The sequence below is a fragment of the Ovis canadensis genome, chromosome 20 (genome assembly GCF_042477335.2).
Source record: "Ovis canadensis isolate MfBH-ARS-UI-01 breed Bighorn chromosome 20, ARS-UI_OviCan_v2, whole genome shotgun sequence".
Taxonomy (NCBI): domain Eukaryota; kingdom Metazoa; phylum Chordata; class Mammalia; order Artiodactyla; family Bovidae; genus Ovis; species Ovis canadensis.
In genome coordinates, this window is record NC_091264.1 from 34,719,905 (window position 1) to 34,738,361 (window position 18,457).

Below are 18,457 nucleotides of genomic sequence, written 5' to 3' on the forward strand. Positions count from 1 at the left end.
GCAAGGGGAGTGGGTTTCAGGCAAAGAAGGGTGGTCACTGGCATCTGTGCCATGTAAAAGTTGGCGGAGGCTGGAGACTACATAGTAACTTTGGTTTCCAGACTGGGGACTCCATGACCTTCAAAAGAGTAGTTTGCAAAAGGAGAGCAAAGAGAAGCTAAAGGAATAAGGAGTGAGTCACTGGGAAAGAACACTGACAGCTGAAGGTGTAGATCTTCTTTTAAGACGGGATATACAGGACTTCTCTGGTGATCCAGTGGATAAGAACCCACCAGCCAATGCAGAGGACGTGGGTTTGATCCCTGATTGGGAAGATTCCACACGCTGTGGAACACTTAAGCCAGTGCACCACACTACCGCGCCCACAAGCTCTAGAGCTTGTACACCCGTGGTGGATTCATGTCAATGTATGGCAACATCAATACAGTATTGTAAAGTAAAATAAAGTAAAAATAAAAATTTAAAAAAAACACACACACAAAAGAAGCCGCCACAATGGGAAGCCTGTATAGTGCAACTAGAGAGTAGCCCCCACTCGCCACAACGGTGGAAAGCCCGCATGCAGCAAGGAAGACTCAGCGCAGCCAAAAATAAATAAACAAATAAAAATTAAAAAATAAAAGAAGGAATATGCAAAGCCTAGCTGCATCCTTAGGGGGAAGTCTTATTTTTCTCTAGGTGAACATATCTGTCTTATGGTTTCAAAACATATTTTGTAAAGCAGGGGTTCTTTTAATCACTGTTGTTGATTTCCAAGGATGTGTTGAGGTGTTTTGTGACACTGTCCCATTTCTGGCAAGTTCCAAATGAAAATGACCTTGCTGTTTTTCCACCTGAGAATCTCCCAGAAGTTTTGGGAATGTTTCCCCTTAGTCCAGGTACATATCTGAAAACCTTTTATTGTATTGAGGTTGATGTTAAAGAATTTTCAGAAAATCTTCAGAAAGCCCTGCCAAGCATCTGCCTCATTTGGAGCTGAGTAACCTCAGAAGCTTCCTGGGAACATGCTGCTGCTCTGCCTGTAGCCCCTGAACCCTTGCACCCAGCATCACTAACCCCTAAGCAGGTTCAATCTATATATTTCTTTTATCTATGCCTCAGTCCATGTTCCAACAGGAAGTAGCCTCATCTGACCACAGAGGGAATGCAGTTTGGGCTCAGAGTTCACCCTTAGTGCCTGGCACACATCTGAGAGGAAACTCAGGGACCACCTGTCCATACCTGATCACCTGAAAATCAGGTCAGTGGGGAAGTCCTTCTGCGCAGGATAGAGGACACTTTCTCAGAACTCTTATTAGTTAAGGAGGGGATAAACCTTGTAACCTCTGTTACCCCCACCACTTGTATGACAGAAGTCAAGGATAGGACATGGTAGGCATGTACAGAACCCCAGACAGGCATCTCTGTGCCCATTTCCAAAAATACTCATTTCAGCATGCTTCTGTCATTGAAAAGTCATGTTCTGCCCAGGCTGATTAATTTCTTGACAATAAACATGAGTGGGTTATTTTTAACTCCAAGCAGGCAGTGAATGGTTGAGTCCACTGGACTGGGGTCAGGTAGGATGGAAGTGTTTGGGGTTTTCTTTGAAAGGAGATGAGATCAGGTTGCTAGTAGATTAGCTGGTCCTCCCCTCACTTCCCCAGTGTCACTCACTAGAAGAGAAGTTAAGGATGATTTTCAAGGCCTCAGTTAACAAACAAAAAGTAAAAAGTAAAGTGTCAGTCATTCAGTCGTGTCCAACTCTTTGTGACCCCATGGACTATAGCCCACCGGGCTCCTCTGTCTGTGGGATTCTCCAGGCAAGAATACTGGAGAGGGTTGCCATGCCCTCCTCCAGGGGATCTTCCCAATCCAGGGGTTAAACCTGGGTCTTCCGCACTGCAGGCAGATTCTTCACCATCTGAGACACCAGGGAAGCCCAAACAGGCAGAACAACTGTAATTCAGACATGCTTCAGTTATTGCAACTTCAAACTTACTTTGACATAATCAATTCTCTGCCTCCACTCTTACTGTATTTTGTTTGATTTTCTTTTTTCTTTTTTTTTTTTTTTTTTGGCTGCGCTGGGTTTTCGTTGCAGTGCTCAGGCTTCACTAGTTGCAGCATGAGGGCTCTAGAGCAGGCAAGCTCAGTAGTTCTGGCCTGCAGGCTTAGTTGCCTTGCGGCATGTGGGATCTTAGTTAACCCATCAGGGATGGAATCCTCATCCCTGCATTGGAAGGCAGATTCTTAACCACTGGACCTCCAGGGAAATCTCTGGCTAATTTTTATAATAACACAAAAAGAGAGTAGTTGAAATTGTATACTTTCTGGCACCCAGTAAGGACTGTTGCTTCTGCGGCTATGCAAAGCAGAATAGCTAATAGATTCCATGAGCCAATATGGTCAAGAGTCATGCTTATTCATTCAACAAAGAAATAGCGAGGGTCTACCAGTGGAAACAGTGTCAGACTTTATTTTGGGGGACTCCAAAATCACTGTAGATGGTGACTGCAGCCATGAAATGAAAAGACGTTTACTCCTTGGAAGGGAAGTTATGACCAACCTAGATAGCATATTCAAAAGCAGAGACATTACTTTGCCAACAAAGGTCCATCTAGTCAAGGTTATGGTTTTTCCAGTAGTCATGTATGGATGTGACAGTTGGACTGTGAAGACAGCTGAGTGCCGAAGAATTGATGCTTTTGAACTGTGGTGTTGGAAAAGACTCTTGAGAGTCCCTTGGACTGCAAGGAGATCCAACCAGTCCATTCTAAAGGAGATCAGTCCTGGGTGTTCTATGGAAGGACTGATGCTAAAGCTGAAACTCCAGTACTTTGGCCACCTCATGCGAAGAGTTGACTCACTGGAAAAGACTCTGATGCTGGGAGAGATTGGGGGCAGGAGGAGAAGGGGACGACAGAGGATGAGATGGTTGGATGGCATCACCGACTCAATGGACGTGAGTTTGAATGAACTCCGAGAGTTGGTGATGGACAGGGAGGCCTGGCATGCTGCAATTCATGGGGTCGCAAAGAGTCTGACTGAACTGAGCGACTGAACTGAACTGAAATGAACCATGTGCTGAACAAAACACAGCAAAGTGAACAGCCAGGATGTCTGCCATCACGGCTTTCAGAGTGAAATGGGGATATCATGAATCACCAAAAAGGATCTTCTTTCTCTTTTCCCTTTTCAGTTTTTCTCTAACAGGGATTCTCATGAACTCCTTTTCAAAGTTTAAAAAAGAAGAAACAAGAAGATGAGCTAAGTGAACAGAGAATAAACAATAGGAAAGCACTGGTATGTGATGCTGAAAATGTTTTCCATCTATTATCACCAAAGCTATTATGCCATCTGACCCCTTACAACCGTATGAGATCAAAGGGCAGTTATCCTAATTCCCATTTTGCAGCGCAGAAAACTGAGGCTCAGACATTCAATGACTTGCCCTAGGTCTCACAGCTACAATAGAATAGCACAATCAGGACCAAAATGAAGATCCCTTGAAACTTGATCTAAAGAATAATAATAATAACCAATGGTTATTATCGTTAATGAAAACCAGACTCTAAGGATGCTCTGATGATCTGTAGCAAAGACTAGAATGAACAAAGGAGGAAAGGGCTGGCAGGAACCTTGGGGATCATTCTGCCTAATACCTTAATGAAAACTAGGAAGCTGAGGTCAAAGGGGCTCAGAAAAGGTCCTGTCTCTCATGGGAAAATCAGAGCCAACCCAGGACACAAGTCCAGGTCCTCTGATCCCACTGTGCGCTCTGCATTGCTCTCTCTGCACCATTAGGAATGTCAGGGAATGCTAATAATGATAGTGCTGAAAAATGACAACAAACACTATGCATTTTGATGTGTTAGACACTTTTCTACACACGTTTTTAAAAACAGGGCAATTTTATTAAAACTTTAAATAAGAGAAGGATGGTGATTTGCACACGGAAAAAAAATGCCCCCTCTTTTAAAGGCAACCCAAGGTTACTCAAAGTTTGCACTGCTCATATGTAGCCTTGATGTCCAGGCTTCCCAGATCTTAGCCCATAAGCTGCACTGCATTCCCACAAGCTATGAAATTATCCTCTCCTCTCTTAGCATCAAAACTCATTGTCCTCTGTTCCAACGCTCCAAAATCTTACTAGGAATTCATCCATAGCAATACTAAAGCGCTAAGGATAAATACACTGTCATATATTACCTCCTCTCTGAGTGTCTGCATTTAACAAGACTTTCCTTTTCTTTACCCAAAGTGGTAACTGATGTAGTCATTTTGGACAGACTCGGAGATCTTGCAAACCAGAAGCTTTTAAAATCATTATCTTCTCTACCTATGCCAGGCTGGTACGACTTCCTAGCCCAATCCACAAAAATGGATGGTGGCAATAAGAAAATGATTATGAACCATAGGTGATATGTACATTTGCCAGTCATCAGAGTCAGGACCTAGAGTGACAAAGAATCCAAAGGCACCTTGACTGACAAAGCCAGTCCCAGGAGAACCACAGCAATGGAGAGTTTTTCCCAAGGTCAGTCCTCAACCCTCCCAGACACTATTTTCAGGTTGAAAGGAAATGTCAGTGCCTTATTCCAAAAGAAAGACTTAAGCAAGCCAGATCCTGGTGGGTGGGGGAGCATTTTTTGAGGAGAAAGTTTTTACCATGCAGTGTAGAAGCATTCAGTCTGGCTCAGATTTGAAAAATGTATGACCACATTTTTAAGGAAAAAAATATCACCCTGCCTTCCTTCCAAATTTAACTTAAGTGATTTTCATTGTAATGATGCTTAAATATGTACAAACATACAGCTGAATTCTTACAGTTTCAACTCATCTAAAACCTCCAAACTGCAACTAAATGCTATAACCAAATATAAAAAAATTTAAAAACCAACTCAATGCAAACTAACAACAATGACTTAATATTCAGATGATGATGTTTTGCTAAACATAACCCTCCCTTCCCCATTATGATTCTGGTAGGGAAAACTCCAAGACAGGTGTTCAGAGTTCAGAATGTTCCCCCACCCACCTTGCTGCAGTAGAACCCTCCTCCCCCATTGCTTTGTTCACAGCAACATTAAACATCACTAGATGATCACGTGGAGAAGGCAATGGCACCCCACTCCAGTACTCTTGCCTGGCAAATCCCATGGACAGAGGAGCCTGGTAGGCTGCAGTCCATGGGGTCGCTAAGAGTCGGACACGACCGAAGCGACTTAGCAGCAGCAGCAGCAGGATGATCACGGGGCCTTCACTGAAGGCAAATTACATAATAAGCCCACCAGTTCATTCCTGTAAGCTCACAGCAACTGAAGTAGTGTTGGCACCAACTAGATTGTAATAAAAAGCACAAATTCAGGTACCAAAATGGCATGGCATCATTATAAGGTGGTCATCTGGAAGATCCAGAAGATGCTAACATTACTTCAGATTATTTTTTCACTGGAAAAAACCCCACACAATTTAAACGTTACCATTCAGGAGTCCTAAGTCCCTCCCCCACAAATGCCCCTATGAATCCCACTTTGACAAGGAGTGGCAGGCAGGGACACAGAGCATTGCTGGGTCCTGGCTCCATCATTTCTTGCCTGTAAGGCCTTAGACAAGTTACTGGAATTCCCTGAGACTTAGTCTCCTCATCTAGATAAATGAGGATCCTAAATGGAACCTACCTCACCAGAGTGTTGAGAAGACTGTATGATAATATGCGGAAGCTGCTTGGCCCAATGCCTGGTGCTTCGTAGGTGCTCAATGAGCAGCCACAATCATTCCTGCTCACTTACTTGACCTCCAAGCTCCACAAAAAGAGGGAAGGATGCTCCACTGTACCAAAACAGAGCATTTCAGAACAGTCCGAGTTTGAGGCAGAAGCCTTTCCTCCATGACTGCCAGTGGATGTCAGTCCACTGTTACCACTCACGTTCGTGCTTTCGTATGTAACTCAGATGTGGCACTGGATAGGATTCTGAGAAGACGCAGCCTTTGGACAAGGTGAAAGGAGTCAAACTTGTAGAGTTACTTATTTTCACGGTTAGTAATTGTGGCAGGAGGAGAAAGGCTCCTAAAACATGTGAAGATATGCAATCCTCAATCCCGTGCTTCTAAATGATTCAGAATGGATTCAGTGAGCAGTCCATATTATCACTAACTGGGTGCCCACATAGGCAAGCCCTTGTAATGCCTGCAGGTGGTGGTGGTCACAAGATGGTCTTCACCCTCAGGCTACTTACCCATTCAGAGGTTGCTGCTGCTGCTAAGCTGCTTCAGTCGTGTCCGACTCTGTGCCACCCCATAGACAGCAGCCCACCAGGCTCCCCCGTCCTGGGATTCTCCAGGCAAGAACACTGGAGTGGGTTGCCATTTCCTTCTCCAATGCATGAAAGTGAAAAGTGAAAGGGAAGTCGCTCAGTCATGTCCGACTCTTCGCGACCCCATGGACTGCAGCCCACCAGGCTCCTCCGTCCATGGGATTTTCCAGGCAAGAGCACTGGAGTGAGGTGCCATTGCCTTCTCCAACCCATCCAGAGGAGAGGTAAGTAAATAAAAAGACAGCTTAAAGCTTAAACTCTAAGCTTCACTAAAGACAGGGACTATGTTCTACTGGTTTCTATACCCCAGAGGATAGCACGGCACCTAGTGCATAGCAGGGATGAATGAATGAACAAATGAATGAATGAGTCAATACATGAGTGAATGAGCTACACGGTTAGACTATGTATGAGCCACAAAAACAGATTCAAAAAAAAGAGTGATGCAACAAGGACCTCGTGTATAGCACAGGGAACTCTGTTCAATATTACGTAGCAGCCCGGATGGAAAGGGAGTTTGGGGGAGAATGGATACATGTACACGTATGGGTGAGACCCTCTGCTGTCCACCTGAAACCATCATAGTGCTGTTAATCAGCTATGTCCCAATATAAAATAAAAACTTTCTTTTAAAACAGGAGTGATGGCTCTTTTGAGGGCTCAGGGATGGAGGGAAACTGGAAAAAACAGAACTTGAAGTGCAAGAGGACAATACTTGCCACCCCTAAATGTCTCCTCTCCCCAAAATATCTCTTTGGTATGGAGGCTATTTCCGGGTGAAAACAATTCAGGCCCAAAAGACTCAGGAAGAAACTTTGACCTTCTCCCTAACTGCCTGAAGAATTAAGATAGAGGGCCTATTACAGGAATAGACCATTAGCAGAAATATCTGCAAGTTAAATATCTGGGCTAAGCGGGTTGGGGGAAACTCTTAAAGATCAGAGTCCACTCTGTGTCCCGTTGAATCCAGCTGGCCCAGCAAACGTTCGTTTACCAAACGTCTGTTTTCCCTTCTCTCTGTGAATTGCCTTCCTCCCTTCTGAGGTCCCCAGTTATTACTCCCAACATCCTCCTTCATCTTCAGCTGGTGCTGAGGGTGAGGGTTTCAGCTGTTTGGGCCAGTTACTCACTCTTCCTGGGTCTTTTCCATGTGCACAACATACTAACCTTTTGTTTTTCTCCTATTAGTCCATCTCATATCCACTGAATTCTTGGACCAACCGGAAGAAACTAGAAGGGTAGAAGAAAATTTCTTCCTCCCTGGTGGAAGGAAGGCTAGAACTTTAAGAAGCAGAGACAGGAGAAGGTCCAGTTATAATTTTACACAGTTGCCTTGTGCTCTAAACTAGTTCTCATTAGTAAAAGTATTCTTCTGATGATTATCATGTCTAGAATTTCTAAAACATCTTATATCTGTAAATTGTATGCAACTGCTTTTAGTTTGTATTTATTAATATTACAGGGACATTTGATTTATCTATAAACATCTTGGCAGCTCATTATTTATTAGAATAGGAAACTGAAGAAATGATATCTGGTCTCTAGCAGTGATGGCTCAATCATTATTATTGGTCTCCTGGGGTGCTCTAATAAGTGGCCATAAAAAAGTCAATTTGCAGTTAGGAAGAGAAACGCGTATATTGGGCAGCATTTACATTGACATGATTGACAACAGACAAGACTGACAGAAACTCTACAATGTAAAAGGAATAAGCTCATCATGCTATTAGTGTATTGTCTTAAAAACAAACCATTGCCAATCCTAGGATGAGAAAACAATATAGGAATGGTTTGCTTCAGCAATGACTAGGATCCGAAAAATGCTTCATGCAATATCTCAGAATGTATATACAAATATCCGAAGCCCCAAAGCAACAGCAGACATCATTTTATAGATAATCTGGAAAATTACTAAAAGGACAGGTTTATCAAAAAATGAATAATTAAAACTGAACAAAAATCATCTGGCCAAGAAATCCATAATCTTAGAGGTGATCTCCCACCAGACCAGATAATGAACCATGTCTACTAGATGTTCTTATACCTGGATGACCTCAAAGGACTACTAGTTTCTCTTTTTTAATATTAAAAATATTATCCTTTAGCTAAGTGTTTATGTTCTCCTGTCTGAACATAGCTCCTCTTTTTTGGTAGGGGGGAGAATAACTCTACGTTTATCTGATTTTCCATTCTTTTGGAAGGAAGAAGTATTATTTTAGCTTTTCAACGCCTTGGGGTCAATGCAGTGAAGGTGTCTGAAAAGAATTTAGGGACAGATTCTAAATGGAAAAGTTCCTGAACTGAGTCAGAGTGAAGACTCTGCCAAGATTTGGACTCACTCCTCTGGAAGTAGAGTAATGGAAAGAGAGCTCCTGGTGGACAGGGTCAGGGAGTGGGGGCAAAGCAGGAAGGTTGCTGCCATGATCAGTTGGGAAATCCACCATGTCAAGCCCTCAGAGACACTGAAAATAGCCCCAAATGTCAATTAGATAAACATCTCTAATCTTTATTATTCTTGGACCTTCTTTCTTATATGCCCTTGAAATTTATACAACCATATAAAGCCCTAGGATTGGATACCCCTAAGGTACTTCTGATTTCATTCAGATAAAATAACCTTCTCAGAGTATCACACATTGGCTTGAATTGTAAGACAATAGCCAGGTGTGGTCATAAGGATCTCGTAATGGTTGATCTGGGACGAAGGGGTTAAATTAAAGGTGAGAAGTACTGAAAACATGGTATCTGTTTGGTCCTTCTCATCCAAGACAAAGCTTTAGTTAAACATTAGATTTTAAAAACAGTTTTAAAGAAGCTGGAAAGTTCCTCATGAGGAAGCACGCCATGTGGAGATTCCCACAGGTGGAGACCGTGAAGGTCATTTTATGAACATTACAGGGTCATTTCTTCAGTGCTTATCTGTGGCCTCCAGGGAGGTATTTAGGTTAATAAAAATGACCTGGAAGCAGCAGAGCCCCACAGGCAAAACCGTGCAGCTGGGTTCTCCCAAAGCGCCACCGTTGCCTGTCTCCTGTCCCTTGTAAGCTATTGATGATTTCACTAGCACATAACCTAGAGCCATCCTCAGTGTCTTCATGGCCTCAGTTTCTAGCTTCATGGAAAGCCTCGAAGAAGTAGTTGCAGGCTGGAGTCAAGCAACTTAGTTCTAGGGGAGTAGAGGGGGGCTGTTCAGGTTTATCATTTATCTCACCTCCACCCAGCACAACGTTTCCAAATCATCTTCAGGGACTGGGTAAACTTTCCTGACCTTCCAGAATGATACTGGACATCTCAGTGTGGTTGTTTGTGAACCAGAATGAGAAGGAGATCCCTTCTCCCCAAGCATGATATCTTAGGAGGCAGAACCAAACCAAGGTCCAGGTTATAAGCCAAGAATCCCTGAGGATACACACTACTATAATTAAAATAGATAAAATAACAGAGACCTACTGGATATCCCAGGAAACTATACTCAGTATCTTGTAATAAACCGTAATGAAAAAGAACCTGAAAAAGAATGTTTATATACATATATATGTATAACTGAATCACTTTGCTGTATACCTAAAACAAGTCAATATTGCAAATCAACTATACTTCAGAAAAAGAAAAAAAAAGCGGGGGGGAAAGAACCCCCAGGTGAGCTGTGATATTTGGACACAAGGTCAGAAGGTATGCCTTGAAAATCTGACCAAGCAAATATTTCAATCCAGAGCTTCACCTAAATGTCACCTTGTCAAATTTTGAAGTTTAATGCTAAACAACAGCTATGTGTGGAATAGAGATCACTAAGAAACAGAAAAATAAAAAATAAAGAATCCCAAATAAACACATTTATGGTATGTCAGTTGCTTAATATCCTCCCTGACCAAAATTTAACCTTTTTATAAATAGTTGATTGTACATCAGAAAAGATAAAATGAATATCATTAATGCCCACAGCAGGAAAAAATTAACATATTCATGAATTACACTTTGCTTTCACTTGTCTTGTCAAGGCTGAGACTTTGTTCTTGAACAAATAAAATTTTGTTTGAACTACTATTAATGTATCTGTATTTACCATTCTCCATTTCAAAATTCATAGAACGGTACCTGTAATCAAATACTTTCTTTCAGCACAAAGGATTAAACCTCAAAACAGGAGTATAAATCAGACTTTGTTTTGTCCTGGCCAGAACCCATTTCTTGGCTTTTATCTTGAATAGCTACAGAAGTCAAAATAAAAAATAAATTATATTAATTTAGCCTGTCTTTCAGATAATGTTATAGGGAAAAATATTTCAAAGTGACTGTTTAGCTCAATAAATTAGTCAACATAATCAGCAGAGCTGATGGAAGCCTTAAAATGAATGCAGAGGGTTTGGTAAAGTGTCTGCTTGCAGTGTGGGAGACCGGGGTTCGATCCCTAGGTCAGGAAGATCCCCTGGAGAAGGAAATGGCAACCCACTCCAGTATTCTTGCTGGAGAATCCCATGGATGGAGGAGCCTGGTGGGCTACAGTCCATGGAATCACAAAGAGCAACTTTAATTTGATTAGTCATAAAATTAAAATCCTAGCATAATGACCATTTAAGTAAATTTTTAAGAGATTACAACTGATTACTCTTGTTATTTCTTCAAAATGATTTACTCTGCCTAGTATCTCATTACATGGAAGTGGAAAAAGAAAAAAAAACACCTGTCTGGAGCTTGCCCCAAAGGCCCTGACAACAGTAGAAGGGAACCAGTAAAAATGAATGAAAGCAACAATAGAACTAATGCAAATAAGCATGTCTACTTACTGTAGATCACAACAAACCGTGAACAATTCTGAAAGAGGTGGGAACACCACACCACCTGGCCTGCCTCCTGAGAAATCTGTATGCAGGTCAAGAAGCAACAGTTAGAACTGGACATGGAACAGCAAACTGGTTCCAAATCGGGAAAGGAGTACGTCAAGGCTGTATATTGTCACCCTGCTTATTTAACTTATATGAAGAGTACATCATGAGAAATGCTGGACTGGATGAAGCACAGGCTGGAATCAAGATTGCCAGGAGAAATATAAATAACCTCAGATATGCAGATGACACCACCCTTATGGCAGAAAGTGAAGAGGAACTAAAAAGCCTCTTGATGAAAGTAAAAGTGGAGAGTGAAAAAGTGGGCTTAAAGCTCAACATTCAGAAAACGAAGATCATGGCATCTGGTCCCATCACTTCATGGGAAATAGATGGGGAAACAGTGGAAACAGTGACGGACTTTATTTTGGGGGGCTCCAAAATCACTGCAGATGGTGACTACAGCCATGAAATTAAAAGACATTTGCTCCCTGGCAGAAAAGTTATGACCAACCTAGACAGCATATTAAAAATCAGAGACATTATTTTACCAACAAAGGTCCATCTATCAAGGCTAGACTTGTATGGTTTTTCCAGTAGTCATGTATGGATGTGAGAGTTGGACTATAAAGAAAGCTGAATGCCGAAGAATTGATGCTTTTGAACTGTGGTGTTGGAGAAGACTCTTGAGAGTCCCTTAGACAGCAAGGAGATTCAGCCAGTCCATCGTGAAGGAAATCAGCCCTGAATATTCATTGGAAGGACTGATGCTAAAGCTCAAACTCCAATACTTTGGCCACCTGATGGAAGAGCTGACTCATTTGAAAAGACCCTGATGCTGGGAAAGATTGAGGGCAGGAGAAGAAGGGGATGACAGATGATGAGACGGTTGGATGGCATCACCGACTCAATGGACATGAGTTTGAGTAAACTCCAGGAGTTGGTGATGGACAGGGAGGCTTGGCGTGCCACAGTTCATGGGGTCACAAAGAGTCGAACATAACTGAGTAACTGAACTGAACTGATTAACTGTTAATTTTTCAGGATTTGAAAGGCAGACTGAACTAGTTCCCACTTAAGCAGAGGTTGCTTCATTATACTTAGTTTAAGTCAACGTTAGTGGTCCAACAAGACACACACACACACATACATATCCATATGCCAGGCCCTTGATAACAGGACCACCAGGAAAGAAAGAAATCCATTCAAGTCAACACACCTACAAACACTCAAGCATGTGGAATCTACCAGATGTTGACTCACCATCCTCAACTCCCACAAAGAAAGTCCAACCTCTTTGAAGCCCTGGTTAAGCAGTAGGGGTCATCTCTGGAGAGCACAAATACCAGCCATCCCTTATCTTCAACAGAAAGAGTGCTGACAAGCAGGGCAGAGGTGAGAACTGAATTCTCATGCATTGCTTATGGGACAGATACCTGTACAACCTCCTGGAAAAGCAATGAAAAGCAACATCAAAATACAGAGAAAGCTTTAAGAAGGTCCATCTATTTGAGGCAATAATTCTACTTCTAACCCTCTAGCTTGAGCAAATGATCCAAAATACAGAAATAAATGACAATCAGAAATGTTCACCGAAGTATTATTTATGACATTGTGGATAACTGGGAACCGCCTAAATGTTACAGGGAAGAAAGTAAATAGATTTGGTGACATCACCCATGGGATTGTTGTGCAGCTACTGAAAATGGTGCTCACTGTTGACGTGAAAAGTTATTTAAAACGTGTGATGAAACGCACAGGATGCAAAACTCTATCTACTGTATGAACTCAACTTCACAAAAACATGTCTATCACAAAGACTGAAAAGAAATTCATTTGCTCATGGTAATACATGTGATTTTAATTTTCTCTTGTTATACCATTTGAATACAAAGTTCCAAAGAAGAGCAAGGAGAGATAAGAAAGCCTTCCTCAGTGATCAATGCAAAGAAATAGAGGAAAACAGCAGAATGGGGAAGACAAGAGATCTCTCCAAGAAAATTAGAGATACCAAGGGAATGTTTCATCCAAAGATGGGCTCAATAAAGGACAGAAATGGTATGGACCTAATAGAAGCAGAAGATATTAAGAAGAGGTGGCAAGAATACACAGAGGAACTGTACAAAAAAAGATCTTCACGACCCAGATAATCATGATGGTGTGATCACTCACACTCACCTAGTGCCAGACATCCTGGAATGTGAAGTCAAGTGGGCCTTAGGAAGCATCACTACGAATAAAGCTAGTGGAGGTGATGGAATTCCAGTTGAGCTATTTCAAATCCTGAAAGATTATGCTGTGAAAGTGCTGCACTCAATATGCCAGCAAATTTGGAAAACTCAGCAGTGGCCATGGGACTGGAAAAGGTCAGTTTTCATGCCAATCCCAAAGAAAGGCAATGCCAAAGAATGCTCAAACTACTGCACAACTGCACTCATCTCACACGCTAGTAAAGTAATGCTCAAAATTCTCCAAGCCAGGCTTCAACAACACGTGAACCGTGAACTTCCAGACGTTCAAGCTGGTTTTAGAAAAGGCAGAGGAAACAGAGATCAAATTGCCAACATCCACTGGATCATCGAAAAAGCAACAGAGTTCCAGAAAAACATCTATTTCTGCTTCATTGACTATGCCAAAGCCTTTGACTGTGTGGATCACAATACACTGTGGAAAATTCTGAAAGAGATGGGAATACCAGACCACCTGACCTGTCTCTTGAGAAACCTATATGCAGGTCAGGAAGCAACAGTTAGAACTGGACATGGAACAACAGACTGGTTCCAAATAGGAAAAGGAGTACGTCAAGGCTGTATATTGTCACCCTGCTTTTTTAACTTACATACAGAGTACATCATGAGAAATGCTGGGCTGGAAGAAGCACAAGCTGGAACCAAGACTGCCAGGAGAAATATCAATAACCTCAGATATGCAGATGGCACCACCCTTATGGTAGAAAGCAAAGAAGAAGTAAAGAGCCTCTTGATGAAAGTGAAAGTGGAGAGTGAAAAAGTTGGCTTCGAAGATCATGGCATCCGGTCCCATCACTTCATGGCAAACAGTTGGGCAAACAGTGGAAACAGTAGCGGACTTTATTTTGGGGGGCTCCAAAATCACTGCAGGTAGTGACTGCAGCCATGAAAATTAAAAGACGTTTACTTCTTGGAAGGAAAGTTATGACCAACGTAGATAGCATATTAAAAAGTAGAGACATTACTTTGTCCACAAAGGTCTCTCTAGTCAAGGCTATGGTTTTTCCAGCAGTCATGTATGGATGTGAGAGCTGAACTATAAAGAAAGTTGAGTGCTGAAGAACTGATGCTTCTGAACTGTGGTGTTAGAGAAGACTCTTGAGAGTCCCTTGGACTGCAAGGAGATCCAACTATTCCATCCTAAAGGAGATCAGTCCCGGGTGTTGATTGGAAGGAATGATGTTGAAGCTGAAACTCCAGTACTTTGGCCACCTGATGCGAAGAGCTGACTCACTGGAAAAGACTCTGATGCTGGGAAAGATTGAGGGCAGGAGGAGAAGGGGATGACAGAGGATGAGATGGTTGGATGGCATCACCGACTCGATGGACATGGGTTTGGGTAGACTCTGGCAGTTGGTGATGGACAGGGAGGTCACAAAGAGTCACGACTGAGCGACTGAACTGAACTGATACCATTCTAAGTCTTCCGAGAATTTTATAGAAAGCACATATGTCTGAGGGGCTTCCCAGTTGGCGCAGTGGTAAAGAATCTGCCTGCAGATGCAGGAGATGCAGGAGATGTGGGTCTGATCTCTGGGTCGGGAAGATCCCCTGGAGCCAGGAAATTACATCCCACTCCAATATTCTTGCCTGGGAAATTCCATGGGCAGAGAAGCCTGGAAGGCTTCAGTCCATGGGGCTGCAAAGAGTCACACATGACTGAGCATACACACACACACACACGTCTGAGAAAAAGGAATTACTTTGAACACTCAAGGCAGAGGGTCCCTGGTTTTCCTCTGAGTGGACAGACTCCAGCAGACACTGGGAAATATCTCTAGCTTTTTAGAGCAGACGCCAAGCACCACTTGTCACTCACACTTGACGTAAACTTTATGTAAACCCGGTGATGACTTTCTGCCCTCTACAGCATGCCTATGCCTCCCTCGACCTTGTCTTTGACTTTCAGCCTTCCTTGTTTATATAGAAACACCCCTCTGGCAGCCTCCTCTCTCTTGAACCATGCTGTCCACGCCCCCTTCACCAGCAGGACTCAGTTCCATGGCCTGATCAGCCTTCTCCTGGTCCAGCCTGGTTGAGTCTTGGTACTGACAACAAGCCAGTTACCCTTGAAAGATACGGCATCATAATAAAACTACCAAATCCTGGGGGAAGGAAGTGCAGTTTTCTTAACACATTCTAAGAAAAATATCATATGATGTCACTTACATGTGGAATCTAAAAAAGGGATACAAATGAACTTATGTATAAAACAGAATAGATTCACAGACACAGAAAACAAACTTATGGTTACCACAGGGGGAAGGGCGGAGTAATTAGGAGTTTGGGAATAATACATACATATTATTATATATCAAATAGATAAACAAGGACCTACTGTATAGCACAGGGGACTCTGCTCAATGTTTTTGTGGCAACCTGGCTGGGAGGGGAGTTTGGAGGAAAAAGGATACATGTATTAATATATTCATGGCTGAGTCCCTTTGCTGTCCACCTGAAACTATCACAACATTGTTAACCAGCTCTACTCCAATATAAAATAAAAAGTAAAAAAAAAAAAAAAAAGACAGCCCTGTCACAAAAGACCATATACTGTATGATTCTAGAATATATATGAAATGGAATTTATATGAAATGTTCAGAATGGGAAAATATGGAGTTACAGAAAATGAATTAGTGCTTGTCTTGGGATGAAAAGAGATGAGGAATCACTCTAATGGGTACAGGGTTTCTTCTTGAGAGGGTGAAAATGCTCTAAAATTAGATTACAGTGGTAACTGTATAACTTGTAAATATACTAACAACATTGACTTGTACATGTTAAATGAGTGAATGTATGGTATATGAATTATAGCTCAATAAAGCCATTTATAGAAAGAGAAAACTATTTTGTTATAACCTATAGGGAAAAACAATCTGAAAAATATATATATACACAAATATATAACTGAATCACATTGAAGTACATCTGAAACTAACACATTATAAATCAACTATATTTCAATTTAAAAAATAAATACAATCGAAAAATAAGCAAAATGCATTCTATAAAAGCATTTTATAGAGAGTGAACTTCCTTCCTCTCACAGACCTGGTGCTATTAATATATCAGGCCCAATTGTATCTGAGCTCTTAGGAGGTCCCTACTGTGACAATCACCCTTAACAATGGTGCAGAGAACTCTGTCTCAGTGCACCTTCAAAGCCTCATAGCATTTCACCCTCACAACGCTGTGAGCCTGGGAGATCAAGGATTATTTTCCTAATTGTACCAATAAGAAAATTGCAACTCAAGAGTCCAAGCACTGAGTGGCTTATGGCCCCTGATCCTCCAAGCGTGCTCCTCTGTAAATAGTGATGATAATACCCATGTGGGGGAGTCGTTGTAAGGATTAAATGAGATAACGTATGCAGCCTGCTTAGAATCGTGTTTGGAACAGGGGCAGCATTCAGCAAATGCCAACTCCTGTGACTGTTAGGTCAATGGGAAGCTCAAGGTTACATAGCTGGGAAGTGACAGCGCTAGGCTGGGAAGTCAGGCTGTTTCATGCCAAGTCCACGCTTTTTATACTCTATTCCTAACACCCTAAGAGGAGTATTAAAGCATGGTCCACACCCTCACAGAACTTACAATATTTAGTATCAGGCATATCTCAATCACGTGAGAGAATAAAGCAGTGACTCCCACAAAGAACTAAGGCAACAGTAATAGAAACTAGGATACAGCTCTCAAACTACAGAAGTCTTTTGTTCAACAGCTACCATTCTAGCATCTTCTGTGTACATTCCAAAGCTCAGGAATCCCCTTGTTTCATCCCTGCTTCAAAGTGATTGGAGATGGGGAAATCAGACGTGAAAATTAAGTCCCTTCCCATCCTGACTATAGAAAACACTTTCCATGGGCATCCTGAACTGCCAGAAGTTTGAGCTATCTTTGGAAACTTGTCTTTAACTTCTAGAAAGTACCATTCATAAACACACATATATGCTTTAAGGGACTTCAGAACAGCTTCAGTTGAGTCTAAGGCTGCTTCTCCCTTTTGAAAAGAATCCTCAACTCGCTTAATTAATTTTAGCCACAACATGACACCTGGCCGTTTGTAACATAATAGCTTCTCAGAAGCACCGCATGTGCAGACATACACTGAGTAGGAAGTCACTCTGCCTTCTGTACATGTGGTGCCAGAACCGTGGAATCCAGGGTCACTAACCTTAAGCAATACTACTTCTTCACAGCAATTTTGGCCTATTTATCTGACAAAAGAAGAGTTTAAAACTTTGTGTTGTGGAATGTTGATATTTCATATCTAAGAGAGTAATGTATCAGTGAACTTGAGATCCATGTTTTGAAAGGTATTTAATGCTCTGTGCGTTTCCATATATATATTATTAGTTTCTAAGAGACAGAGAAATAAATGATGATCACTAAGAGGTGGCCCTTAGCAAAACTGTGAAGTACATGTTCAGTTGTGTCCAACTCTTTGCGACCCCTTGGACTGTAGCCCACCAGGCTCCTCTGTCCTGGGATTTTTCAGGCAAGAATACTGGAATGGGCTGCCATTTCCTCCTCCAGTTAAACTGCAAAGTAAGAGGAGCTTACCTTTGGAAACACTCTACCTCCCTTTTCTGCACGTTTGTGATCCTGGAAGTGAGGTGTAAGGAACACGCCACCACCCCCCTGCCCCACAACTCACCGAGCATCTTCAGTTGGACAGACTCGTGTGCACTGTCTGCTCCACGTAGTCTGTTTCACTCCTTACAGCAAACACCCTTACAACACATGTATTCATTGCCCCCATTATTCAGAGATAAGGAAATGGAATCTCACAGAATTTAAGTGACACGTCTCAAATAAACTGGCCAGTGACTATGGAGATTCCTCCACTTCATGCCGGCCTGGGTTTCTCCTGCCTGAACTGGGTTCTCCCAACCTCAGACGCCCCCATCAGCTCTGGCATTATGGACACTATAGTTCCCATCGAGCTGTTATGAACAGGCCGTCACTTAGAGTTCATCCTCTTAAAACAGGAATAGGTCCTGTTTCTATTCTGAAAGGGACCAGGCGAGCATGATCTTAACCCAAATCTACAACTCTAATACTATAAATCTGAGACAAGATGGCAGGA

General features: G+C 42.2%; 1 protein-coding gene across 1 annotated transcript in view; it reads right to left on the reverse strand.

The window, feature by feature from the left end:
- RCAN2 (regulator of calcineurin 2) overlaps nucleotides 1-18,457 on the reverse strand; it is a 275,904-nt gene that overhangs the window by 248,992 nt on the left and 8,455 nt on the right. The window lies entirely within an intron of this gene.